The sequence below is a fragment of the Perca flavescens genome, chromosome 22 (assembly GCF_004354835.1).
Source record: "Perca flavescens isolate YP-PL-M2 chromosome 22, PFLA_1.0, whole genome shotgun sequence".
Lineage (NCBI taxonomy): Eukaryota > Metazoa > Chordata > Actinopteri > Perciformes > Percidae > Perca > Perca flavescens.
This window is the reverse complement of record NC_041352.1, coordinates 11,848,605-11,864,354: the sequence shown is the minus strand read 5'-3', so window position 1 is coordinate 11,864,354 and position 15,750 is coordinate 11,848,605. Positions and strand designations below refer to the sequence as shown.

General features: G+C 39.6%; 1 long non-coding RNA gene across 1 annotated transcript in view; it reads left to right on the top strand.

Moving 5' to 3' along the window:
- The window catches only part of LOC114549291 (uncharacterized), a 37,311-nt gene extending 27,278 nt beyond the window's left edge, over window positions 1–10,033 (top strand). Inside the window, exon 3 of the long non-coding RNA XR_003691524.1 lies at window positions 9,962–10,033. This is a non-coding gene — a long non-coding RNA (uncharacterized LOC114549291). The remainder of the gene's footprint in view (window positions 1–9,961) is intronic.
- Window positions 10,034–15,750: the final 5,717 nt, after the last annotated feature.

Here is a 15,750-nt window from a genome sequence, read left to right as displayed (position 1 = left end):
GCTATTGTAATTCTCACTATTTTTTCTGTGAAGAAATGTTTCACGGTGTTGGTGAATTCTTGAAAAAAAAAAAAAAAACACTAAATGTTGTGATATTGTTATTTCCTTTTTGTTGAAGTAAAGACACAAAAGCACAAATGTGATGTGTATTGTTATATTATAAAACCACTGTAACAGACAGGTGAAGTATAGAACTGTACAATGTACTTATTCTTACAATTTATTGATTCTTACAATTTACTTAGTTTATTCCTAGTAATGGCCATACCAAGTATTACTAGAAATGATAGTTTTTGACTCAGAAAATGTCCTCTGCCTCTTTGAATCCTGTGTAACTTCCAGTTGGGGAGGGGTACTCTTGTCTGATTGCTGCTATAACACAGGTAGGCAATGTTCTTCTGGTGCTACAGCCAAGGCGCTCTCCTCTCAGAACCCACTCCAGAATCACCCGGTAGGCCACGAGTCTGCATTGGCTGGGGGGGGGGGGGGGACTCGAAGCATTTTCTCATATTAGTCCTGATCTAACTCCAAGCTCCGTCTGTCAGCTCTGTGAGCTCCTCCCTGCTTCTGCCGACAGGCAGGCTCCGCCGTTGCTAGGTTACCTATGCAAATGAGCTCCTGAACTCTTGAACTGTAGGTCAGCGCTGCTTCACTGCGGTGTCAGGTTACAGCCTGTTGATACATGCTCATTACTATGGACAGGACCACGGCAAATCGATTTTTTGTGGAAAAAATACATTTTGGAATATTGGATTGTATTGGATTGTATTGTATCGGCACTCGATTGTTGAGGACTTGACCGGAAAGCAGTACATAAACAGAGGTAAGGATTAACACAACTTTTATGCCTTTCTGTCACATCTACTGCCGTCAAATTCGCTGTGTTCCCTCGTAAGGAATAACTGCACATGGCTAAGCACTAGTAATGGCATTTCGACACACGTTTAGAGGCTAAAAACGCGTTTAAAACTTGCCCTGTTTAAGCCTTGTTTAAGACTGTTGGGTGCAAAATCTAGCAGGAGGATAACTCGGTGTAGGCGGCACCGTTTGTTTTCGTTTTTCTCGCTACTGACAGTACTCCTGATTTACAAACAACAGAGCTACGGGTCGAAATCGACCGGAATTCTCCTTTAAGCTTAAGGATTCACTGTGCCACATACATGTTTAACATTAACATCAACAATTATTTTAATAGCTTATTATTGTATGAACTTTAAATATTGTTTTGTAAAGGCTAAAATAACAGATCTTAAGGAAATTTGCAATTTATTTTTTCATTTAATTTTTTTTGTCATTGGAAACATTGACAATGATAAACAAGCTTGATCCCTCCCATCTAAAGTTTGCCAGCAAACTTCTTCAGCACTCCACTTCCGCAACGCCAAGTCCTGATTTAGATTTTTGGCGTGCCAATTGCCATTCACTCAGGCGAGTTATAACTCTGCCTAAGAGCACTCATTGAGGGCTGAGGCAAGGAAATGGGCTCATATATATGCAGAAGTTAAAGGTGTGAAAAGCATGTAAATGACCAGATGCATCAGATTTTGTCCTTGTAAACACAGCAAACACAGGTGATTGCTAATAGAGAGAGTCTGTGGTCAGCGCTGGATGGCAAGGAGGGGGCGACTCATGGCTGAGCATGTGCTAATCACAGCTCTGGTCATGTTATCTGTCCCTGATTAGAAACCCTTAGAATGTATTATTGCTGTGACGGCTGCAAAAATGACCTTTTGACTACAAATGTATGTGAAAATACTCTATGTGCATATGAGTTTGTTTAAGAACATATGGCATTAAGATATGACTGCATCCTACACTCCATGTAATGGTGAGTTTATGATGGACCTCGTCGGCTGCTGCACTTCCTGTCTCTTCTGCTTTGAGATGATAAGAGGCTCTTACAAATTCAACTTCACTTCAAGTTGTGACAGTTTGATGGAAAACATTTTGGAGCCCAATTTCAAGTCTTGCTCGCTTTCATACATTTCATTTGCACAAACTAAACCCTGATGAAGCATGATTAGCTTAATTTTATCATAAATCTGTATGACTGTATAAGTCAGTTTTATCTTCTCAGTTTTGATACATGTGCCACCCACTCGTTCACTAAACCCTTTCTCAATGGAAAACCTCAAAGATAGCTGTGCTGTATGTAAACTTTCATTTCTTATCGCTTCCCATTCCCACTCTGACTCTTTCTTAATACTTTTTAATACTCTGCCATTTCCTAGTGGAGGGCTATATGCTGTCTCAGCAGTGGACAGACAAAAGCAGCAGGGGCTTAATGTCTCTGGGAGGGTGACCCTATATTGTTCCAAATGCATAAGGGACCAAAAAGAAAACCCGTGGATGAGGAGCCTTGGCTTAGCGCGTAATGCATAAAATGAATTTCTCACATATCTACTCGTTTGCTACTTATTCACTCTAATTCCTCCCTCCCCGCCTCTCTGCCCTCCTTCCATATCTTGCTCTTGTTCACTTTGCTTTTGGTTGAAGAACTCATGAAATTGATGTCATGGCAGGATCATGGGTATGTGCATGTGTGCATATAAAGAAAGTGGTGATAAATTAGGAATTTTGTTGATCTGATAAGGAAGGAGTCAAAGAGCAATAGAACAAATGTATATGTGTGTGTGTGTGTGTGTGTGTGTGTGTGTGTGTGAGAGAGAGAGAGAGAGAGAGAAAGAGAGCAAGGGTCTTTGTGTGTGACAGAAAGAGACGCTGTCCCCGGTATTAAAGGCAGGTACAGTTGCAGAACGCTGAGCGCAGTTAGCTTTTCTCTAGGTAATTGCTCCTCGCCGTAAATGCTAATTTGGTGTCATGACTGCTTGACTGAATCCCAGATGGGATTTTAAAAGTACCCAGCCTCTTTCTCATTTCATTCTGTTTAACCTGCCCATCCACAATGTATGTGTATGTGGGTGTATGCGAGCTTCAACTTAAACCGCCCGTTCTGTTGGCAATTTAATGTTTGTGAAATGTTTGTGGTCGCCATCAGTGTTTGAATCAATCTATTGTTGCAGTTTAAGGCCACAATTCCCAAGAGAGTTTAATCCATAAGGCAAAATGGAAATCAATACAAATCATGAGCCATGTAGGATATGAAAAAATGTAGGGGGTATGAACAAAATCTATTAATCACTACTATAGGTATTGGCAAATTCTTAAATATGCATTTGTTCTGTTCATAAAAAAGATTTGAAGCACTTTGTGATTGATGCCATGTTGCTATACTGTCATTGAATGCCCCAAAGCAAAACAATTTAACTGACTTATATGCTTAAGTTGAAAAGAGAAATAGTTTTTGCTATTACAAGGGATTTAAAATGTTCAAAGTAGCAACATTACTGCGAAACACTGTTATTACTGGTTTAACCTGCAGAACATTTGCTATAATGTTTAAGATTTATTTTATTTTTTGTGATTGTGTTTGTGTGTGTATGAGGATACTGTGTGCGCAGCTGGGGGTTATTTTGACAAAGCCGTTATCATAGTAGGCCCTCGTCTTTTTACTGTCAGTCTGATGGTTACTCTGCTGGCTTTGGCGTTTCTGGTTAAATGTGGTTGCTTACTGGATGTGTGCGCTTCTGGATTTGTGTACATGCTCTCCCAATTTGAGCATACTTTTGCTGGCTGGGTTGTGTGTAGGTTGCTCTTGTCACTATTTGTGAAAGATGAGCAATAGATTGTGGCTGTGTGATGTGCTTCGGTCTGACTACATATCACTTTGTTTATGTTGTTTTTTATTGTAAGTATATGTCAGCTGTATGATAAAACAATATGTCAAGTGTTGAAGTGTTGAAGCTCTATACTATACTTCTTTTTACAATCCTCTTGTCATATTGTTTTTCTGCCACAAACTCAACCGTTGCCTCGGTGCATATATATTGCCGCGGCTTGCTGGTTTTGTGTTCAGGATTTGGTGATCATTGGGGCGGATGGATCATGACGTGGGCTCCGCTGCACACTGCATCACGGCTGTGCTCTTGTATGGGCCGGTGGCCCACAACTTGCATCTTACTTTGGATCATCTTTTACTATTTGAAAGTGCAAACACACTGTAGATCTTCTTTGTCTGAAATCTGACATGGGGCGGTTGGATTTATTCACGCACTTTAAAAAGATTTATTAAAAGCTCCTTTCTTTTCACATTTTTATTTACAGCATTATATGTTGATATTTCTATCATAATATTCTGTATATTAACTCAATGGGAGAAAATAGGTAGTTATACTGTATGTACTTTGTAAAATAAGAGAGAATGAACTAAATAAGATTCATGTGCCTTTGAACAGGGTATGATAGAAATTCACAGGCTTTGTTGTGAGTGTGTAAAGAACTGCAACACTGCTGGGCTTTTTAAGCTCAGCACTGTCCTGTGTGTATCTAGATTGGTCCGCCTCCCAAAAGACATGTGGCACACAGCAGGACTGGTCAGAAATGGCTCCTTAATGGAAGAGTTCAAAGGAGGTAGATACTCACAGAGATGAGTAACAGACAGTCTACAGTTAGTTACTTGAACATCCAACTCAATAATTGCCCTAAAAGACCTGAAAAAGAATGTTGCTCTACAAATAGGGTATGGCAGCGGACAAAAAGTTCAAGATCTATCTAATCTATCAATCTATCTATCTATCTATCTATCTATCTATCTATCTATCTATCTATCTATCTATCTATCTATCTATCTATCTATCTATCTATCTACAGTCATGTGAAACAATTAGGACACCCATGCTAAAGTTGATTAAACAGAGGAATAAAAAAATCATCTTTTGGAAATTGATCTTAATGCTTTAATTAAAAAATTGAGGAAAAAATCCAATATTTAAGGACACCAATTTTCTTTGTGAATGAATGATGTATTGTAAATAAATAAATGTTCTTCCTTAAAATACATGGGGCATAAGTAAGTACACCCCTATGTTAAATTTCCATAGAGGCAGGCAGATTTAGATTTTTAAAGGCCAGTTATTTCATGGATCCAGGATACTATGCATCCTGATAAAGTTCCCTTGGCCTTTGGAATTAAAATAGCCCCCCCACATCATCACATACCCTTCACCATACCTAGAGATAGGCATGGTTTTATTTCAGTTAGCCTATAGCTGGTTTGATTTGCATTGAGAGATGATTTTATGGAAAGTACCCCATGCCAATCTCTAGGTATATCTCTAGATAGATACATGACTGTATCTATTTATCTATCTATCTATCTATCTATCTATCTATCTGATTCACGTTTTCATCACTTCCAGAATCGACAACTGCAACAGCATCCTCTATGGTTTATCTGCAAAAGCCTTACACCCGCTCCTGCGACCACATCACACCGGTTCTCCAGAATCCAGTTTTACCTCCACTCCTCCGACACAAACCTTGTCTCCACACCACTAAGAACCAAACACCGTACCTGAGGTGACAGACCTTTCACCATCGCAGCCCCCTCCCTTTAGGAACTCTCTACCCATACACATCCGTGACTGTACTGACCTGGACACATTCAAATCACTTCTCAAAACCCATCTCTTTAGAACAGCCTTCACCCTGTTATATCTATCTATCTATAATCTATCTATATGTCTATATATCTATCTATCTTTCATCAATCGATCAATCCATGCATGTATTCATCCATTCATCCATCTATCTATCTATTATTTTTCGTGACACTTGCAGAAAGTAATAGTATTTCTTCTGCTGAGACAGAAATCCTTCTGACTCTTTATTTTGCAGTGAGGGGCACTGGTTCATATACATGGTATTCTCCAGGATGAGATATCTCATTAAGATTGGAATTAGAGGTTTCCTGTGACATGAGCCGATACCATTATCCCTGGGATCACATGCACATGGTCTGCTGAATATTACCACATCAAGACTTGTCTCATTTTATTTCCCCCTACACTTGCTTACTTTCCACCTTTTACTTTCCGGCTTTCACTTCCCTCTTTTGCATCTGATAAATGCAGATCTGGCACCTGTTATTGCCTGAGCGCTCTCAATATGCCATGCATGTGTTATGGGCCCAATTTTTTGGATATGTGAGCAAAATCTTTCACTATGTGTGAAACAAACTTGTGAAGCTGTGGGGAGAAGGGCATCAATGTCAATATGATATATATTTATTTTATATTTTCTTCTTCTCAGCATATACCCAATTGTAGCATGATATAAATATAGCACTTACTGGCAGTGGCAATGCTTCATGCTTTGAACAAATAATACTTGCATATTCTACCTCTATGCTTGCATATTGCATTTTTTTTTCTCTATACTTGCATATTGCATCTTTTTTCTCCATATGTCAGGAGTCAGGAGAGAGCAATCCTTCTGTGTTTTTATCTTTCATCTTCCCAATATTCTTATGATCTCACACTTCTTTCCTGCATGGGCAATGATGATGATGCATATCAAGTTTAGAGCCTTGCAGTGATGCAAAAACCCTAAGTAAATTATACACCGTAGAAAAGATAATTTTGTGTGTGTAAGTCTGTGGGGAGTCAATATCTCAGTAGTTGGCAATGAGCAAACTGTACAATTGCAGAGAGACAAAATTGATGGAGCCTCACATGCGGAGATATTGCTCTTTTGAATTGAACCCAAGGAATCTAACTCTCTCCAAGTCTCTTTTTTTGTATAATTCCCTCCCCCCCCCTTCTTTACACTGGTTTGTGTGCACACTAAAACAAACAGATAAACATTCACTCTCATTCACTTACTTGTATTATTAGCCTGTGCTGCTGCCATGCTCCTAAACTGGAAAGAATCAATAATAGCTGGCAGGCAGACTTACTGGCGGGCCAGCTGAGGAATTCTGGATGATGAGGCCAAATTGTTCAACCCCAGGAGCATTCAATAATCTTTACTTTCCACATGAGAGCAAGACAGCAATGATTTGGCATGGTCATTCCGCCAAATATGCTCTCTTTTTCTAAAATATATAATTTTTAAAAAATGTCTTTTTTTTTTCTTTTTTTTTACAAGAATGCTGTCATGTTGATTGAAACCTCCATGGGAGGGATACGTTGTGTAAAGCTTCTGACACTTGACATCCAGGTGTGGGGAAAGAAACTGATTTTCAGACTTCTGCTTTTGAGCAATACAGTGTGTTTCCTGTACTGATGAAGTAACTGAACTGCCAGCTGGTCAGCTTGCAAACCAGCCAGCCAATCATCCAGCTGGAATGGCAGGTCCAATAAAAACATTCTATTAGAGTTTTTTACACCAAGCTCTTGACCTGCATCAGGTCAGTAGTCTTTTTCGAAGAGTTGACCCGTGTCCAGTGACCTGTGTTGATGATCCATCTCCAGGTCAGAAATGGAGCCAGTAGAGAAGGTTCAGTGCAGGACAGGCTGACAAGTACAATGAATATTGTACTTTCCACTGGTCACTGTCAAAATATTCCATTGGTGACTGGCAAACATGACATTACATCCAAAAGCCACAGCAGCTGTGATGTAAGACAATATAATTGCTCACCTTCCATTAAATCTGGCATTTATATCTGACCCTCTATATACCATCTCATCCAAGACTCTGGCTATTTATTTTCAAATGTATGGCAATGCAGAAAGATGAGAATGGACCTGAAAAAATGAGCTGATTCACCAACACACTGCATTGGTTTGAATCTGTATTCTAGAGTATGCTACATGACCAACCATTTGGGAACTAAATTAATTTATTCACTCAATTAAACAATGAGCTATAGCCTTAAAGCTCTATCACAGCTGACGGTCCAGCAGCCCACTGACAGATAAAAACACACCAACAAGAGCCTCACAGCTGTTGGATTTCCTGGTTTAAGGAAATCCTTAAACAGAATATCTGACACCTTACTGTGTCAGACTCTTTTAGGTTCAACCTCATTCATTTTTTTAATGATACTACTTGTTCAGATCACCTTAGTTTTGATATTAGCCTTTTGTAACCCTGGAAAATGAGTCACTCCGTCACTCTGCTAAAGAATCCTTTTGTTGGCATAGTAGTGCTTTGGATAATTGAGCTCATAGTTTTGCGTCTGATCCCTGCCAAGTACTTTGCTTTAATACTTCATTACCATGTTCTCATGCTGCTTCAGTAAACATTTTTTATTACCCTCTATCATGTATTTTGTTTAGAACATGGCTCGAGAGAAAAAGCAATCCATACTTTAAAAGCTGCTTTTTATTTACAGAATCCTCAATAGCTATTGATTTTTTCTCTGGTACAGGATTTTGTAATTCTTTAGCTGCTGGTGCGTTACCTAAGCAGCCGGACAGTCAGCAATGCAGGCAAGTCTGTCAATCAAGACAGCCAACAAAGCTTTCCCCCTGCAAGCTAGTCAGTCAGCTACAGTACATTATGAATTAAAAAACCAAACAGTCAGTCAAGCATTTCCTTGCATCATTGTTTTCCTAATTAATATCATATATCAAAGACATGAAAAAAAACATCTGGTGTACTACCGGAGAGAAAACGCTGAGTGATTATAATGTGTGTTTGTGTGTGTTATGTTGTTCTAAATACCTTCAGGGCAGAATCACGAAACAAGCATTGAACTGTTATTGAACACATGGAAAGAAGTAATTGTAATTCAGCATATACTGCACATTTAACTACTGACCTGCCAAATTTTCCATTACACTTTCAAGCAGGAAGTAAGAGCCAGAAAACACTTTTGACGGGGTTTAACTATCCTGCTAAAAACTCCTAAAAGTTTGTATATAAATCTAAGTTTTCTTAGATTTCTACAATAAAGAGGATTTGACATTGTCGCCTCAGTCACAGGGATAGCCAGCCAAGTGGAGAGATAGGAATGAAAAACTATACTTTAGGGGGTGGAGAGAAAAATAAATTGGTAGTTAGATACATAGTTAAAGGACCCAGGACATGCTGCTTTTTGGATGCTTTTATATATGCCTTAGTGGTTCCCTAATACTGTATCTGAAGTCTCTTTCCCAAAATTCAGCCTTGGTGCAGAATTACAGCCACTAGAGCCAGTCCCACAATGAGCTTTCCTTAGTATGTGCCATTTATGTAGCTTTAAATGCTATTGAGGAGGAGAGAGGGGGGCAAGGTGGAGGGTCGGGGTGTGGCCTTGACCAACTGCCATGCTTCGCTTGTTTGCAAGCCATGATGTCTCTCTCTCATGGGTGGGCCAAATTCTCTGAGCGGGCAAAGCAGAGAAAGGGGAGGTAACCTTGCTCCTTATGACGTCATAAAGGGAAGATTCCAGATCGGCCCATCTGAGCTTTCATTTTCTCAAAGGCAGAGGAGGATACCCAGGGCTCGGTTTACACCTATCGCCATTTCTAGCCACTGGGGGGGCCATAGGCAGTCTGGGGGAACTCATATTAACGTTAAAAAACATCATAAAGTGAAATGGGACGTGCCATGGGACCTTTAAGTAAAGTCAACAATAATGACATCAATTCTTATTATGTACGGCTTAGTGTTTCCGTTTTTATTGATTCTCAATTGAAAATACCCAGATTATTCCCACGGCATCACAGTTTCCTAACACATCAGGCATTATCGTGTTTACAGCTGTAATGTATGAAAATATGTAGTAAACTTGGTCTTATTGGTGAGAACAGCTCAGAATATGATTTTAGCAACAGGAGGTGGAAGCAAAATGGAGACAAAGACATAAACAAGTTTCTCATCAAAGTCCCTCAAAGTACAGTAAGAAAAACAAGTAATGTTTTTCTTACAAGTGATGTTTTTCTTACCGCAGTTACTAGTAGCCAAGTAGCCCGGGCTTAGATAAGGCACACCTGCTTCCACTCACCTCATCAACCCACTCCATAAAAGCCCAGTCCTCACACCACTACTCTACCAGATAATTCTGTCATGTTCGGTAGTGTGCTGTGTTTCTGTTCCCTCGTGCTCCTGCTCCTGCAATCCATTGTATGTATTATTGCTTCAGACCTCCAGCTCTTTTTGTAGACTCACCTGTGGTTTTTTGTGTGCACAGGTCTTCTTGTGTGCCTCACTGCTCTCCTGTGCTTCAACGTCAGGTTTTTCACCCTTCCTCTGTGGATCAACGCCAAGCCAGCCAGCTCCCTGCCACCACTGCTTCTTTATTAATAAACTTTTTACACTTACCAACCAGTTCCATTCCTTTGTTTTGAGGTCCATCTTTAACTAAAACCTTGGTAGTTTGGTCACCACTGGACAGAGCCAGGCTAGCTGTTTTCCCCGTGTTTCTGATCTTTGTGTTTAGCTACTGTAAGACAACCGGCTGCTAGCTTCATATTCACAGACATGAGGGTAGTATCAATCTTCTCATCTCAACCTTTCCTATAACAGTGAAAGTACTGTGTACTAACATTGCAAATTGTATTTTAATAATCCAGTTTGCATGTGCATTTTTGTATTTTCATCAAATGTTTACTTATATATCAAATAGGCCTATTGAAAATAAACAGCAAGGAGATTTCTGGATTCTAAAAAACTAGAATACTGAACCCTGTTGCACTTCTTCCCCACTATCCTCTGTTGGAGAAATGACCCTGCAAAGTCTATTGGCAAAATATGAAAATTGCTGAAGACACAGTACTAGTTCAAAAGCATGTTTTTGGTTAATCTGATAATCTGATTTCTTCAATTGCGTTATGAGAACATTTTTGGATGGAAGTTAAATGAGATTCTCTGTGACTATTCTCCCAATCTACAAAGTCAAAGACTGCAATACACATAAAATCTGAATATATTACATGACCCTTGAGGTCTTATTCTGCCAAATGCAATGTGTCTGCGAGGGAAACAGAGCACAGCATAGTTTGTGTAAGAAAGTGCAACGTGAGAACTTAAGAGGCAGAGTGGATGTGGGTGTAAGTGTGTGAGTGTTTGTGAGATAGAAAGCATACAAGAGAGAAAAGGAAAAGGATGGAGAGAAGACTGTGTGTGGTATGTTGTGCTGAGGGATAAAAGAGCTGTCCCAAGAGAGTACAACACACACACACACACACACACACACACACACACACACACACACACACACACACACACACACACACACACACACACACACACACACACATACACAGACACACACACATATACATACATGTGGCACTCTCCAGGAAGATTGCTTGTAGGTTAAATCCAGCCCCAACAGCAGGGTAATCTATTCTACTCTGTCTGACAAAAGAAATATTTTTCTTCTCTTCTTCCTTTCCTTCCTTTGTTCCTTCCTCTTTTAATTTTTTTTCACTTTCTGCCTGGTTTGTTCCTTCACTCCCTCTGACTCTTGCTAAGATGAGCTGCATTTTAAAGTCTCATTAAAAACGATATACTATAAAAGAGACTGTGAAATACACAATAAACCTTGAAACAATCTCTGAGACAAGCTCTAATATAAGATCCCAAAAGTAAATCTTGGGGTTCCTGGTTAGCTCACCTGGTTAAGCATGCACCCCATATACAGAGGAAGAGAAGGAGGCTCAGCCCTCATCACAGCGGCTATAGGTTCAATTCCAACCTCTGGCACTTTGCTGCATGGCTTTCCCCCTTTTTCTCCCCCTTTCCTCCCTTCAGCTGTCCTATCTAATGAAGGCAAAAATAAAGTAACGTAAGTATGTTTAAAGAGGGCTAATCTCCCTGGCCTGGTCCTTAGTAAAGCCGCTAGGCACTGATGCAAAATTTTAATGACCCATTTTCGTCAGTGTATATTTTTGACAACTAATATAGCTGTAAGAAACTCCTGTTAATAATCTCCTTCTTACCTTCAGGTTTTACTTACACAACAATGTATTTTCTCTTTCAAACACCTGTTGTTTCCTTACTGAAGTAGACTTCGTAATGCTTTTTATTTACAGACCTGAAATGGACCAATCCAGTCAGAAATTACACCAAACCAAAAGCAAATTTGAATTACTTTCCCCTGCTGATGATGAGACAAGAGTCTCTCGTGCAAACACACTTACTAAACCCAAATAATCCTCCGCTCATTGTAATGATGTCATCACAGAGCGCTGACTTAATCCAGAGCTCCTATTTATCAAGTGGAAGAAGCAATAACCTTATTATCCTACTTTAACAGCTACAGATTTGAGATTCAAGTATGTGTTGGTTTGCTGAGTGTGAGTGTGTATAGTAGAGAGTGGACAGACAACTGTTTGGTTTTATTGACAGTACACTTGTTTTTGAAAAAGTGCATCTTTAATGCATCTTGTAAAACACCTTTATTCCAGATGTTGGGCAATTCAAAATATATGTGTGTGTGTGTGTGTGTGTGTGCTGAGACAGGGACACAGTAATGAGTGATTTGCTTGCTGAACTTATACTAACTAAATGTGTTGATGTCTAATAAAACAACGCATTTCCTCTTTAGTCATGTTAACAAAGTATGCAGACATTGTTTGGCTGAAAAAGAAAAAGAAAACAGCTGTTCATTGTTTGCATCTTAAGCACCTTGTTTTGAATGACAACAGACTTGAGGCACAAAAAGTCTTCTCTTTTGCTCTTAGTTTCTGTCTCTGGCACTATTTTTTATTCGGCAGGGAAGCCACATCCAATATATTTTTGGCATAATATTTTTTTTAGACAGAGTGGAAGTGTCGGTAAAAAAGTAATTTGGAGAGGATGCAGATTTAAGGCAGCACACAGCAGCTGAGACTCAATCCCATGTCATCACAGGCACCTCCTAAACTAAGCTCAAAAGTCTCTCCAACTCATACCTCGCCAAGTTTAAAGCTCCATCTGTGGGAGCACATACTGATCGAAGATTAAAGCCAAGGCCTAAGGACATATTTTATGAAGAGCAAAGTTATTACATTGCTGTTCTGTCACAAGTTCTCCGTGGTGCTGAAGCCAGAGGATTTCAAAGGTCCCCGCTCTTTACCCTGATACCCTTTCCACATAAATTTAGGCAGCACTAACCAGAAGATTAGGGACCCGAGTTTGGGACCAGAAGATTACCAGTTTGAATCCCTGGACAAGCTGTGGAAATCTGGACAGTGGAAGAGGAAAAGCATTTCTTTATCCCACATGAAAAGGTATGATTTAAAGAGTGGCTTTGGGCAAGGCACTTGACCCTCATCTTCTCCACTCAAGTTCCATTAGTAAAAGTCTGTTCAGTATTTGAACTACCTATGACTAGATGATAGCAAGTGTGAGTGTGCAGCATGCTACAGCTGCAAAGAAGAATACACTCTAAAAACCTATCAGTTTTTAAAAGCCTTCAAAAAGTAAGAATTTCTGGGGTGCCTGGGTAGCTCACCTGGTAGGGCGTGTACCCCATGTACAGAGGCTCAGTCCATGCGGCAGTTGGTTCAATTCCAACCTGCAGCCCTTTACTGCATGTCAGCCCCTTTACTGCATGTCATTCCCCTCTTTCTACCCTTTCATGTCTTAACTGTCCTATCAAATAAAAGCCTAAAATGGCAAAAGAAAATCAAATCAAAACATAGGACTTTCTGAATATTGGCCAACAGACTCACTGACATATGTCCATCCCCTGTTCTGAAATACATATAATCCAAAACCTGGAACCATTTGAAAATCTGTCAATTACTTTTACTTAAGGCTTCCCAAAGGGCAACGGTGCATGAGGATTTGGATTTAGGGAAATCAAAATGGTACCGTTATGCCACAGAAAATCAGCTTGCTTTAGTAAAGGAACCCAGCTATTTGAATAAAAGCAATGTAACCCAGATCCAAACCAGAGTAGATACTAATGTGACAGTGAAGAAAGCACAGTCTCAGCAGGCTGATCTACATAACACTGGTGATAAAAGTGAATCGGTCAAGTCCATATCATGTGTTTTGTGTCTTTCCCTTCTTATCAGGTTCGTGAAAAATGTGGACTTTCTTTCGTTCCTCATACGGCTGTCTCATGTAGGCGTTTTCTTCACAGTAAATTCACCGTGCAGCTACTGTGTTGTGAGGTCTGAAAGGTAAGCAAAATGTAACACTCTTTTTCTCAAACACTTCCTGTATGAAGAACATCCCACAGAGACTGCCTAAACACACACACACACACACACACACACACACACACACACACACACACACACACACACACACACACACACACACACACACACAAACACACACACAAATAACCCCAGAAACATCTCTTGAGATTACGCCGCTCTATTCAGTGTGACAAAAAAAGAAGAATAAGCATCTTTTATGCTCTCTTCACCAATGAAAGAGAGCAGAGAAGGTAAGAGAAACATGGGAATCACAAATAGCCCTCCCTGGAGGCCATCATTGCTGTGTCAGGGGAGTTGTTGTCAGAGTTCCCTTTGATTCTTTTATTTGAATTGTTCATAATGCAGGAGCCAGTGTTACCCGCTTCTGGGTAATTACATGTCACTCAAGGTTCGTAGCAGCTAAGAACTTTAGTGTAATAATCATAAACAGACAGGCAACATTATTTATTGTACATATATGAGCCCCACAATTACAGCTGGCATCGTACTGAATAAAATAATGATAAAATAGGCATTCTGAAAAGATATCAACATCTTTGAATTTGTCAAGGTTTGTGAGTCAGCAATCCCTTTAAATGACTGCCCAGGTTCACTTTGACACATCCTCTCAAATCACAGATCTTGTAAAGTGGTTATTCAGGACGTATAGCTTGCATTTTGTGTTGTTTTTTTTTGTACAATATCATTATGGAGCTTTACAACATTAGACAACATCAAAGTGCTCCATTGTTGAAATGATCCTGAGGTTAAACAGTTCAAATCTCTTATCAATAAATCAATATAAAATCATCTGTAATAGTACTCCATACCAAACATTGTGATCATCACTAAATGACTTTTAAATGATAAATAATTTGACTTTAGTCATTTTTTCCACAACTTTGTTGATTATATTTATCAATTTTCTGGATTCCACATGAAAGAAGCAACATCTTCCTTTAACACATGCACTTACTGAACCCTGAAGGTGCGCCTTCAGTCAATTAGGGATGAGAGATTCCAAGTGTAGATATTACAGTAAGAATAAGTCAATATTTTATTGGCCACCAAGGTAGGGGAAGTAGGGGTGCACTCTAAGGGAAAGAGAATTTGGTTGTGGTAAATTTAGATTGGCAGGATTCACAAGAGCAGGTTAAACATAGAGTAGAAATATAGAAGAAAAAGACCAAACAGGGCGGGAGGGGTTCTGCAAATTATGGCTCAGAGGAGTGGAGAGTCAGAAGGCACTTCATTCATTAAACTGATTGATTCAGTGTCAGAGTTTCTGTTGGTCCGTGTGTTTAGACAACACAGAACCCAACAGACTGAGAAGGAGAGGGAGAGAAAGCTCAATGGTGTTTTAAGGGAAGAATGAAGTAGGAAGGCAGAAGAGAGCACCAGGGAAAGTGAAATAGACAGTGTGTGTGTGTGTGTGTGTGTGTGTGTGTGTGTGTGTGTGTGTGTGTGTGTGTGTGTGTGTGTGTGTGTGTGTGTGTGTGTGTGTGTGTGTGTGAAGAGAGAGAGAAATGAGGTTGGGGGACACATAGACAATTCAAACTCAAGGCTTTTCATGAAACATACCTGAACAAGACAGTGAAACGAACAAACTCTGTAACAACTCAACAACTCTCATACACACATTTACCAAGATATATAAGATCTTATTTAGTCATACACTTGTCACATCATAAGGTTACATTATTTGAGTCAAGTATTTAATCAAAACATGATATATAACATGTTTGATTTTTTGTTTATATTTCCAGCTATAAGTCACTCTTTCACACACACACACACACACACACACACACACACACACACAACAAACAAACACAAAATCAAC